The following is a 12,646-nucleotide window of genomic DNA, read 5'->3' as shown; positions in this document are numbered from 1 at the left end:
CCAGAATTAACGTTGCCGATCCAAACCACGTAACTGCCAGGAATTATTTTCCTAGAAATTGGCAGTGACAATGATATCTTGAAATCCTCCACATTGAAAAAAAAGAATTTTTTCCTGTTCTGAATAGTGGGATAACAATTTCCCCCCCTCTGATCCTCTGTTGATTGGAGAAGCAGAAGCGTCACCTCAGATTCCCGGATGATCTGGCAATGCGCATGTCTGCTGGGGCTTCCTTTGAAAAAACAAGATGAGAGGCAGCATCGCGCGTGAGCTGTCCAAACAACAAAAAGCCGATCCTGTGCCGCTGTTTTGAAAAAGGGCCGGACTTTCTGTGCTGTCAAATTAATGCGCCATTCATGCGTAGCAAGCCTGGATGACCCCGGATCATGCTCAATTGACAGATGTGGATGTCTGAATGAACACATTTAATCCATCAGCCAGACGGAGCTGTGTCGTCACTAATGGTACATGTGACCGCGCCCTTGGAGTCTCAGAGCAACTTGCAAACTCCATTCTCTTTCCTTTCCCCTCCCCACAACAGACACCCTGTGAGATACATGGGGCTGAGAGAGTTCTTTCAAGCAATGGGTTGAATCCAGACTAAATTTGGCAATGGTAGAATGGACCTTCTCCTCCCCAGCCCCAACACAGCTCACTGATCACCACAAAATGCTGCTTCAGGGAAAGAGGGGACCTTGACGAATGGCCCAAGGGAGCCTGCAGTGGAAATTGCCAGTTTAGTCTGGATCCAACTGAAGGTAGCTAATGTCTGTGATTGCATCGCAATAAAAAACAATTTGGGAAATAATGATTTATTTGGCCTATCAAACCCAAAAGATACAAAAGTTTACTATGAAAAGAATAAGTAAAGCCAGGGATTTGTTTGCTCCAGCCCCTTTTCAAATAATGCTTGAAGGAATAACTGATCAGCTGAATAGCAGTCATCCGATGGGGAAGCACATTGAAGGGGCGACATATTCAAGCCTCAACCCTTCGTTGTAGACTTTTGCTACCTGCTGTTGACTCACCAGCCCTCTCTATAATAATGCAGGAGATCCAAGCTAACCCAATTAGCTTTTGTGTTGTGAGAGTAATATTTAAGTGACTTGAATTCAGAGTGTTCTTGCAGTCAAAGCCCACTGAAATCAGTGGGACTTATGTACAATCAGGAGTGCTAAGATGAAGCATAAACCACAGCTCTCTGTTGAACTATTATCACTGAACAATTACCCAGTACACAGTTTATCATTTTAGTTTTAAAATATGATGAGAAATGAGACTGAATTTACAGAAGGGGGCAAGAAGTCATTCCATATTAGTCTAATGTCAACACCAGTGCTTTTGAGGATTGATCATTGGGGGAGGGGGGAATTGATTTGTTTGGCCCCTATTTAAAATTATATCTACAGCTTTTGTTTGATGAAAAGTACATTTTAGGTGCAATCAGATGACAGGCTTAGTGCCATGTGGCCACACCTCTATTTTATCCAGTGTCAGTTATTCAGGAGAGGTTTGTCCAAACATGCCACCCTTAACCTGCCTCACTGTGCACTCACTTCATGGTTGACCATTCAGATTGTTGCTGTGTGGTAAGCATGGAATGAGCAGTTGGGCAGCATCATTTTTTTGTTAGTCTTTCACATATGTGCATAAGCATGTCCCTGAAGTTTCAGCTCCTTTCTGACAGCTCCACAGTTCCTCTGCCAAATACTACAGTCCTTCTTAGCCTCCTTTGCATTGCCTCTCTTCTGTGAAATACATGGGGTGGGGGAGTGAAATTATATGCACATTCTTATCTGTAGGACCTTTTAAGTTCCATTTTCTTGTAGAAGCACTCTTGTGACAGAAAATTGTGGACTAGGTGATTATAATTTATGACAGAGTAATGTAAAAGCATTCACACAACCCGCAGAACCACACATGCTGCAGTGAGAGGAAAGTAACAAAGTACTTTGGAGATGTGTCTATGTAAAAAGGTAAGTGCCCAGGTTCCAATTTTTGCACAGACAGACCTAGGATACTTAGGGTTACTAACCTCCAGGTGGAGCTGATGTTTTCCCAGAATTGCAATTGATCTCCAGAACGACAGCTTCAGAAGGTGGATTCTATGATATCACACCTCTGCTGAAATCCTTTTCCTTCCCAAACTCCACTTTCACAGCCCCTGCCCCCAACTCTCCAGAAACTTCCCAAGCTAGTGTTGTCAACCCTTACTCCTATTCGTAATGTAACCTGATATTTAGACATTTATATTCATTTAGTTCACAAGGAAAAGGGCACTTTAAATAGTAATAAAACTTCTGTTTTGATCAATCATGCAGGGAACTGGTCCAGGATTAGGAACAGATAACACGAATAACTGGAGGGGGGGGGTGTCATTAAAATGAGATTGCTGCAAATTCAAATCCAGCAAAGTCATCCACCCTCCCAATAAATTAGATATGTAGAATGGGGTATAATGAAAAATGAGACACTACAGAAAGGCCATAAAGCTTCTCAGCACGAATCTAACACTGGCAAAGTCATGACGGAAAATAACGGTTTATAGTTTTTGTAGACCTGCATGACACCTTCTGGAGAAGGAAGCTTTTTATTCGGTAAAGGAACAGATGTTTTGGCAGATAACATACAGAGAATCCTGTCAGAGACTATAAACTAAGCTTGAAGGGATGGGGGAAAAAAGAATCTGGAGAAAAATGTGAAGTATAAAACAAAGGAGCTAAAATGATAAAGATAAGGCAGAAATGAAGAACAATATAAGAGCTTTGTTTCACTCAAGAAAGAAAGAGTAAGATACTTTGGGGTGAAATTTTTAACACAACTGAATGTTTGGTTTTTTATTCCTTGCTCCTGACTATTTCAGGACCTAGGGAGAATAACAACAACAACATAATAATAATTGGATAAAAATATCATTAAAAAATAATAAGAACAAGTCTGAGAGAACCAAGGCTTCCAAGTACTGGGAGATTAATTTTATAACTGCAAATTCAATAGGATATCTTTAACATTATCTTTCTATGACAGGATTGGCATCATGAAGATGATAGCATAGCCAAAGCTGATTTTTCTTTTACACAAGTCTCCAATTTATATTTATGATCATCTGTTGAAAAACTATCAGAGACTAGTGTTGGATTTCATCTGGAATTTTTAAAAAACACACCAAGTATCAAGCTAAAAAAAAAAATGGAGGTGTGGGGGGTAGTGACTTTATTATCATTACACAGCTAAATTACTTTGGTTAGCATTAGACTTGTACAAGCAGTTTGTTTCATTTCTGTTATTCCCAATAGGACTGTCATGTTATTGTGTTTTTCATTTGGTTTTGTTTCTGTCTGGAAGCTTAGGCTTGCCAGCCTCCATGTGGGTCCTGGGGATCTCCAGCTTTCGCAACTGATCTCCAGTTGGTAGAGATCAGCTCCCCTGGAGAAAATGGCTGCTTTGAAGGGTGGATTCTTTGGCATGGAATCATGCTGAGGCCCCTCCCTTCTCCAAACCCCACCCTCTCCCAGATCCACCTCCTCCCAAAGTCTGGTTATTTTCTAGCGCACACCTGGCAGCCCTAAGTGCCCTGGATTTATCAACTTGGTTAAAGGCTGCAAGGGTTGTCAACCTGCAGGTAGTGGCTGAAGATCTCCCATTATTACTATGGGTATCCAAACGACTGATTAATTCACCTGGAGAAAATGGTTGCTTTGAAAGGTGAATTCTATGGCATTATACTCCACTGCCATCCTCAAGTTCTACCCAAAAAATCTCCATGTGTTTCCCAATGCAGAGCCGGCAACCTTAGAGGCTCCCCAGCCAAGGGAATTGCTCAGGAACATGCCAAGACTTCTGCCAGGCCCAAAGGACTCCAGGAGCATGGCAACAGCACAGGAGGCAGAATTTATTTATTTATTTATATTAAGATTTATACCCCGCCCTTCTCACCTAGGTGTCTCAGGGCGGCTTCTCTTTGCCTGGCTTCTCTTTGCTTTGGCTCCTGACAGTTTACAGGCCCTAGCCCCTGAACTGGATAGGGGAAAGAGAAGCCAGGGATGCCCCTACCCAGGGAACCCTACAAAAGGTGGTCCTGGAAGGGCCAAGTCACTCTCCAGAACTACAAAGGAGAGGACTGTGGCAGCCAGAAGACAAATGCAAGCACCCCACTCCACCTTGGTAATTGAGACCTTCTCAAGACCCAACAGGGAAAAGGGGAAGCTGGAGAGCATTACATCCCTGGACCCTGTCCCTACAACAAAGGAATCCAACAGCTTCATTATTGTTTTGTTTTGTTTGTTATTCTAGTTCATTATTATTTCCCATTAATTTCAGTGGAAAACCTCCTCTCTTCTTGTATCTATACCTTCATAGCTTTCCATCCAAACTGGCCGAACCTCAGCAACATTGCAGCACACCCCTAGGACATATACATTTCCAATTTTTTAGACAGATATAATAAAGGGGTTTTCCTTTTGGAAGATAATGAAAAACACCCATGTTTAACATAAAAATCTATAGGAGAACTAATAGGAAAGAATCCAACACACAACAACACAGACAGCAGCATTCAGCAAAGGAACTGGGCACAGCAACCACTTAGTTTGAAGGACACTAGCTCAAGGAAGAAGCAGACTGATAAGGCAAGGACATTTGGTGGCAAAAAGAGGGCAAGGCATCTGCTCAAATAGGCAAGAAGAAGTAGGGTTAACAGGTCCCTCCTGGCAACTGGTGGAGGATGGGGAGGTCTTACCCAGAGAAAGAGAAAGGCCCAGGCTTTCAGGCAATGCTCTGGTATTTGGGCAAAAACTCTACAATAAAACTGACTTCTACCATAGAGTTTTTGCCCAAATACTAGTGAGTTGCCCAGAAGTCAGTGGTGTGATGATGTCACTTCCTGTGTGACACTGGTGATGTTGTCTGTACCTTCCTCTTTCTACTAGTTAGTCTTCCTTCCATCCAGCTGATTGGTGGCTGGGTGGTGGGTCTGGCAGTCATTCAGGAAATCTACCAGCCTCTTCCCCCCACCCCCACTTCTCCCAATGGAACACAGTTTAGGGTTGCTAGCTCTAGGTTAGAAAATACCTGGAGATTTGAGGGGTAGAAACTGGGGACGGTGGGGTTTGGGAAGGGGAGAGATCTCAGCAGAGTACAATGCCATAGAGTCCACCCTCCAAAGCATCCATTTTATCTGGGAAACTGATCTTGGTCATTTGGAGATCAGTTGTAATAGCAGGAGACCTCCAGGCCACCTGGAGGCTGACAACCCTAGTTTATGCCCTTATTAAGAGAACTCTTAATTAGGGGAATGCTGGCTGCCTTGGAAAAGTGAAGCCAGCAGAGAAGAAAGAAAGAAGGCTGCAGTAATGAAAGAAAGGGAACAAAATTAAAGAAAATCATGTTTGTTTAATTTTAAGCTGTTTAGACAGGAAATTTGTTTCATTTTCATATTAATTATGGTAATTACAGAACATTCTATTTTTATAATTATTGTAAGTAATAACAAAAGAAACAATTCTAGTTAACAGAATGGTTTCAGGGCCAGTGGAAAATAGTGGTTAAAGTATAGTCCCTTAAAGGACTGGGTGATGTTTAAGAAAACTGAAAAAATGAAATATTATGTTTAAAAAATCTATTGTTACAGATGTTGTATTGTTAACTTGGGATAAACTATGCTGTAGAGCTTGCTCTAAGGTAGGATGGTCTAGACATGACAATGAATGTTTGCTGGTTTAGATCACTACTGTGATTTAATAAATAACAGAATGATGTTTTATGAAGTAATAAGTCAATGTAGCAATGACAGCATCTTTCTATTTCAATATGGACAAAGAAGAAGCTTTGTTGATCAAAAGTTACATAAGAAAGAGTTAGGAAATGAAAATTTCAAAATTAGTACATTTGAATTATGTCTTTTAAAAACAGTCACTCATCACTTTTTAATACCTTATTATTACATAAAAATTGTAACAATCCTCTGATATATTAAGAAACGGAAGAAGTCCTTAGACTATGATATAAATGCAAAGGTTTGGTCCTATCATCATATGCAGCCCCATAGCCAGGATTTGGAAAGTCGGGGGGCCTCACATTTTTTTCAGGGGGCGCTCAGTGGCCTCCCTACTTTAGCCTTCCATCCCACAATTACGCTGCCAGCACCGCCCACCCCCCAACCTTCAGTCAGGTCTGGATCTACAGAAATCAGAGAAATTGGGGGGAGGGGCACTAAGGGGACAGCTGCCATGATCTCATCCTAGTTCCAGCTATTTTTTCCTACAGCAGAACTGACCAAAGAGGGGGAGAGCAACAATATCACCAGAGACAAATCTCAGGAAACAGCCCTACCTTCCTCTTTGTGCATTACAGTATTTTGAAGATCCCCACCCCCCCTTTTCTCATGCACTCAAATATATACGCAGTGTTTCTTCCCTTATGTCAGATGTCTTGCTTTTGAGTGCACAAGAAAGTGGGGGGGGGGGGCAGATGTTAAGGCCATATTCTTATTTTTGCATTCAGAAACAAATGGGCTGAATGCATTATTTCTCAGTATGACATCAAATACAAGCCCCAGCAGATTTTATTGTGAAGAATTTCCCAAAACAAGTTTACAGATCATCACCTAAGTAGGGTTGCCAAGTCCAATTTAAGAAATATCTGGGGACTTTGGGGGTGGAGCCAGGAGACATTGGTGTGGAGCCCTCTTTGGTCAGTTCTGCTGTAGGAAAAAATAACTGGAACTAGGATGAGATCATGGCAGCTGTCCCCTTAGTGCCCCTCCCAAGCATAATTGAACTCCAAGGGAGTTCTGGCCACATTTAAAGGGACGGCATACCTTTTCAATGCCTTCCTTCCATAGGAAATAATGAAGGATAGGGGCACCTTCTTTTGGGGCTCATAGAATTGGACCCCCTGGTCCAATCATTTTGAACCTTGGGGGATATTTTGGGAAGAGGCACTAGATGCTGTACTGAAAATTTGGTGCTTCTACCTCAAAAAACAGCCCCCCCAGATACCTGTGGATCAATTCTCCATTATTTTCTATGGGAATAAATCTCTATAGGGAATAATAGAGTTCCCAGCAGACATTTCCCTCCCCTCCCCCCGCTTTCTGACAACCCTGAAGCGGGGGGAGCGTCTCCAAACCGGGAGATCCCCTGCCCCCACCTGGGGATTGGCAACCCTACACCTAAGGGACTGAATCATGGAATTAAAAAGTAACAAACAAACTTACATAATTGGGAAGGATGATATTCAGACGACACAACTGTGGGGAGGAAAATAGCTGGTCACCCTGGCTAATGTGAAAGGAGGCATGGTCTGGAGGTTTGGAATGCGCGCACCTTGAAAAAGGGGGGGGGGTGTTTTTGTTTTTAACTTCCTGTGTCCTGTAGCTGTAGTTGCAGATCTTTCTGAGAGGATCGGACTGGCTGTGCTGAAGCAGCTGCTGCTTTAATGATCAGTGGCATCGTCAGTGAGAGACAGAATGGTTGGGACTGGCTTTCTCTTCCCTCCCTTCTTTTAGAGATGGTTAAAATGTTTAGCCTCCATTCTGAACCAGATGGAGAAACTCTTAGGCTACAGCCTAGGGTAGTGATGCCGTGTGTGTTTGCTTTGTACTCCACTGGTATGGATCCTTTTAGCAGGAACTGCTGCTGGTGGGGGAGGGGGGAGTTTGTGCATCTGTTTTCTTTGACAAGTGACTCACATACAGGTTTTATTCAGGCACCTCCTCGGCTCCTCCCCATCCCAAGCCGCACAGACCAAGGCAGCTGAGGGGGAGGAGGAGCCGAGTCCAAGCCGGTCCCAAAGCCAAAGGGAGGGAGCCAGTTGAGTTGCCTGGAGCAAGCCGAGCTGGCTAGTGGGACCTTTTTAATGCCTCTTCTGCCTTCCCCAGATCCAGCCTTACCTTCCGTTCCCTTTCCTGTTCTCTGTGTCTTCCCTCCCTTCCCCCCACCACTCAAATTGTGTGGGAGGAGTAGCTGAGGCAGCCTCTGTCAGGATTTAAAGAACAGCTGATCAGCAGGGCCCTTCAATGGCACTAGAAGGAGGCGGCAGCTGCTTCTGCCGCCCCTCCCATGCCTGATTAGAATTGTGGCGAGTCAGGGGGCAAATTGGGGGACCAGGTAGGGCTAGAAAGTTAGGGGGCCTTGCAAATAAGTCAGGGGGCTGTGCCCTGTGAGGCCCCCTCATGGCTACGGGCCTGATCATATGTATACCCAGTGTTGACAGCAGCTAGATTAACATTTGCCAGGGTTAGCAGAGCCAAGATGCTAAACTAGGATGAGGGAGAGTTAAATTCAAATCAATACTAAACTGTACAATTTGTTGAGTGATCTTAGGCCAGGTGCTCTTTATTAGCCTATCCTACATAGCAAGTTGTTGTATTGTACATTCTCATCAAGCTGTGGAAGATGTGATTCTGTTGGAGCATCCCTAGGCAGATCTACTCATAAGTAAGTCCCATCATGTTCAATAGAACTTAAAAAGGTAAAGATAGTGTCCTGTAGAAGCACCAGTCATTTCCAACTTTGGGATGATGTCACATCATGATGTTTTCATGGCAGACTTTTTTCGGGGTGGTTTGCCGTTGCCTTTTCCATTCAACTTGCCCAGTTCCGCAAGGCCTGCAAGACTATCCTCTTTCAGCTGGCTTTTTGTTAATGTGGAATCTATTGTACCGTCATCACAAAAAAATTGTAAGATGGGTAACTTCAAGACTGTAGCACCAAACTAATTTGATGGAATGAAATTTGATGGTTTTAATGTATGATAATAGTCTATATAAGTGAGTTTTAATATGTTGTGTAAATAGTTTGTTTTTTAACTATTGTAATGTTTGTATATTATGTTGTGCTATATGAGCTGCCCTGAGCCTGCTTCGGCGAGGAGGGCGGGATACAAATTAAATATTATTGTTGTTGTTGCTGCTGCTGTTGTTGTTATCTATATTTTACCCCTAGCAAGCTGAGTACTCATTTTACCAACCTCAGAAGGATATTAGGCTGAGTTAACCTTGAGCCAACTACCTGAACCCAGCTTCCACCAGCATTTAATTCAGGTCGCGAGCAGAGCTTGGACTGCAGTACTGTAGCTTACCACTCTGCACCATGGGGCAATAGAACTTACTCCCAGGAAAATGTGTCTAACACATGAACAGAAGGAATTAATTGGGAAGGGAATAAAATAGCTAAGTTTGGAACATGTGACAAAATGTTTGAGTTAGGCTTAAGAGGACTCAAACATCAGTTTCTATGCATTTGGCAACCTGCTTTCTAAATGCTACCATTGTTTTATTTGCTTAGAAATGGACTTACCTTACAAGCTGCTTCCAAATGGGGATTTCCCCCCCAGATGTATAGTAGGAAGCCCCTACATTTAAAGAAACTGCCCACCTGAGGTCATGATCATTATGAAAATGGCTCTTTTTCTTTTAAACCAGATGAAAAAAATAAATCTCCTTTGATTCATTTGAAAGGGAAGACTGCAGGATGGCTGTGGGAAGAGCATCCGTTATGGTTGCCAGGTCTCCCACAATAGCCATCTCTTTGTTGGCCAGTAGGAAAAAAATAAATTCAAAAAAGCACTATTGGTGTAATGATGTTACACTACTTGCAAAGAAAACCTGGATGTGATGCCACTGCATCCTAGGAATTGCTGAAAATTAACTTTCTAAAAGCAAAGTGATGACACTTCTGGTTACCCCAGAAAGTGACATAACACTGTCGTGCTGAGGGCACTGCCCTTGTCAAGCATACCCCAGACTCCTACTGCTTCCCTGTCACTGACTGGCAGCCCTACTGTAGATGCTGCACCTGCAACCACTACAGGGACAGGGTGGAGCTAAGCTCTGCTTTCAAAGTGGCATGGGGTAGCCCACTGCCACATAGCACACACATGCCCTTTAATCCTTTAAAGGGATTTTCCCACAATGTTGAGCTGGGAAAGAGAAAGTGAGTAGAAGGAGATTTCTGGCCTGGCATGATGGCCATAGCACATGATGGAGGAAAGGGGGAATAGGGAGGGTAACAATCAGAAGGATGGGAACTGGGGGAAGATGATTCCTGCCCATTTCTAATTTGCTTGTTGCTGCTGCCATGGCACGCAACATTGCTTCATACAAATATGGTAAACTGAGTTTATCTGGTACTATATTAGCACTTGTTGTTTAGTAATTGTAAGTCAGCACATTATGAATGCACTCTAAAATGAGGAGAACAATATATATATATGCCATGTATTGTTTCAGATAGTCATCTTGGGATGGAAGGGAAATACTCAATGCACAGCAGCCAAGAAGGTCTGAGCGCCTGCTCCGGCTGCAACGCCACTGAGGATGTTCTCCGCAGCTGAGAACGAAATGTCTGGAAGGAAAACTTTCTCCAGTAGAACACGGCACTTGATCCCGAAAGATTCTACAAACCCTAAGGAAGGGAAATAATCGAGAGACCTGGCTGCACCCTCTACCTATTAGCATCATTTCTCATTTACCCTTTGAACAGGTAAACTATTATCTCTGTACACTTGGTCTTGTAAATTAGCACTTTGAGGGCTGATTATGCAAGTTACGTCTTATTTTCAAAATCCTGACACTGCTTTCCTTGTGTTTTTTCCTTCTTGTTGGTTTAGTATTTAGGCACTAGTTCAAGGAAGTACTTGTGTATTACAATGCAAGTGAAGATGATAATTAAGTGATCAAATAAACATTCTGTTATGAATTGGGTCTCTAAATCAGATCTTTGTCATTGGGTATGGTGCACTGTAAGTCGACCCGAGATTAAGAAATATAATAGAAAATCTCTCTGAAACTGTTTCTTGCTGTCTGTAGATTAATGCTTGGGTTTCTTTGCCAATATCGCATCATTGAGAAGGGTCATTTTTCACTTGGACATAGTGAAGAGAAAGCTGAAAAACATTCTTTTAAAAAGACTAAGAGCAAAATTACATCTAGAGGAGTGCAGAGAGAAACAAAGCCCTCCAAATAGACACAGGAACACCATAATACCTGACAAGGGAATGAACAAGGATGTTCTGGTTAGCAAATTGACTCCTGAAGTAGTGAGTATTTCGACATTCCATATTTCTCATCAATGTCTTTTTACTCCAGTGACAAATCAAAACAAAATCTTCCCACCTGCTAGCACTGCAAATTGAGATCTGCAAATTAAATGATATTTTCTCATTTCTTGTACATCAGCCAACTTCTACAATATTATTTCTGGAATGAATCTTAGCTTGTTATTATGCTAATGATGGCACAACAGGCAAAGCAGAATGCATCTTGTCATGCTACATAGATTATTAACTCACCGGTACAGGATAGTGTTGTCAACAATCCATGATGCAAGTCAAATGACGTACAAAATCTAGTTGTAGACTCTCAAGTCTGGAACCACATTTGAGGCTATATAGCTGATTGCCAAGCCACGCCAAGTAAGCAATCTCTCATTGGATATATACTGAATGAAGGTGTGTGCAATGCATGCACATACCAAATGGGCACAATTATGGCCACTTATCCTGCCACACCCCTATGCTTGCCAAGAGGTCCTTGGCACAGTCACTCTCTCTCAGCCCTAATCTATTTCACAGTTATTATAAGGATAAAATGGAAAAGAAAAGAGTTGTAAGCTGCCTTGGACCAGCACTGACAAGGAAAGTCAGATAAAATTTCTAAATAAATATGCATTTAGCATAGATTCTTCAAAAATGTGTGCATACAAACCATATGCATGATTGAACTCATCTTTCTGTAGTCTGCAGTTCTCAATCATATGTACAGAGTACCTCTTATGTATACCATTCGTATAGGCATAATCTCAGACTGGTAGCAACTCTCCAAAGTCTCAGGCAGAGGTCTTACACAACACCTATTACCTGATGCTTTCCACTGGAGATGCTGGGGATTGAATCTGGGACCTTCTGCATGCAAAGCAGATGATCTGCCACTGAGTTACAGCCCCACTCAGCTTCACTAAGGAAGAATTCTGAAGGGCAAAACAGCAGAACAAGGGGTGCTTAGCTCTTTGACAGCCTACCACCATCCTACTCCAAACTGCCTCTTAGATACCATACAAAAAGGTATTTGGGAAAGCAACTAGGATATGGGGATGATTGGAAGCACAGAAGAGGTAGCTGTGGGAAAGACTGAGTAACCCTTCACTACTTCTGTACTCCAAATATTCCTCCTCCCTAAGCAGCTTTTCATTTTGAAAAAGGTATCCGCTAACTTCTAATGTAATGTAATGGAAACTGAAGAGCATTTCATTTTTGTGTTTAATTCCTCCCAGATATCTTGAATTCCATCTTTCCCCTCCCTCCCTCCCTCAATTCCTCAAATTTATTCTTTGAAAAAAATACCTCTCTGTTGACAGTTATTGAAAGAAAGGTTTATCAGACTCCTCCAGTATTATTTATACCCTAAATTCTGTGTAGATGATACAGTATGTTTATATTTACACGTAAAAATAATACTTTCACCCTCTTTGATAGTATTTTGACATTCTCTAGAATAGCTAGCCCCCAAAATCTTGATGTTTGGTTGTCACTCACTGACAATTGATGAGAATCATTAATTCTGAGTAGATATCATTCTGTATACCATACGGCACCATGTTAATTCATGGTGCAACTACCATCAACAACAATGAGAATGATGAGTTGG

At 42.3% G+C, this 12,646-nt stretch overlaps 1 protein-coding gene across 1 annotated transcript in view; it reads right to left on the bottom strand.

Moving 5' to 3' along the window:
- NXPH1 (neurexophilin 1) overlaps positions 1-12,646 on the bottom strand; it is a 255,172-nt gene that overhangs the window by 32,580 nt on the left and 209,946 nt on the right. The gene's annotated exons all lie outside the window — the stretch shown is intronic.

Source organism: Heteronotia binoei, chromosome 10 (genome assembly GCF_032191835.1).
Source record: "Heteronotia binoei isolate CCM8104 ecotype False Entrance Well chromosome 10, APGP_CSIRO_Hbin_v1, whole genome shotgun sequence".
NCBI classification, from domain to species: domain Eukaryota; kingdom Metazoa; phylum Chordata; class Lepidosauria; order Squamata; family Gekkonidae; genus Heteronotia; species Heteronotia binoei.
Note: the sequence above shows the minus strand (reverse complement) of the source record. Positions and strands in the feature narration are given on the sequence as shown.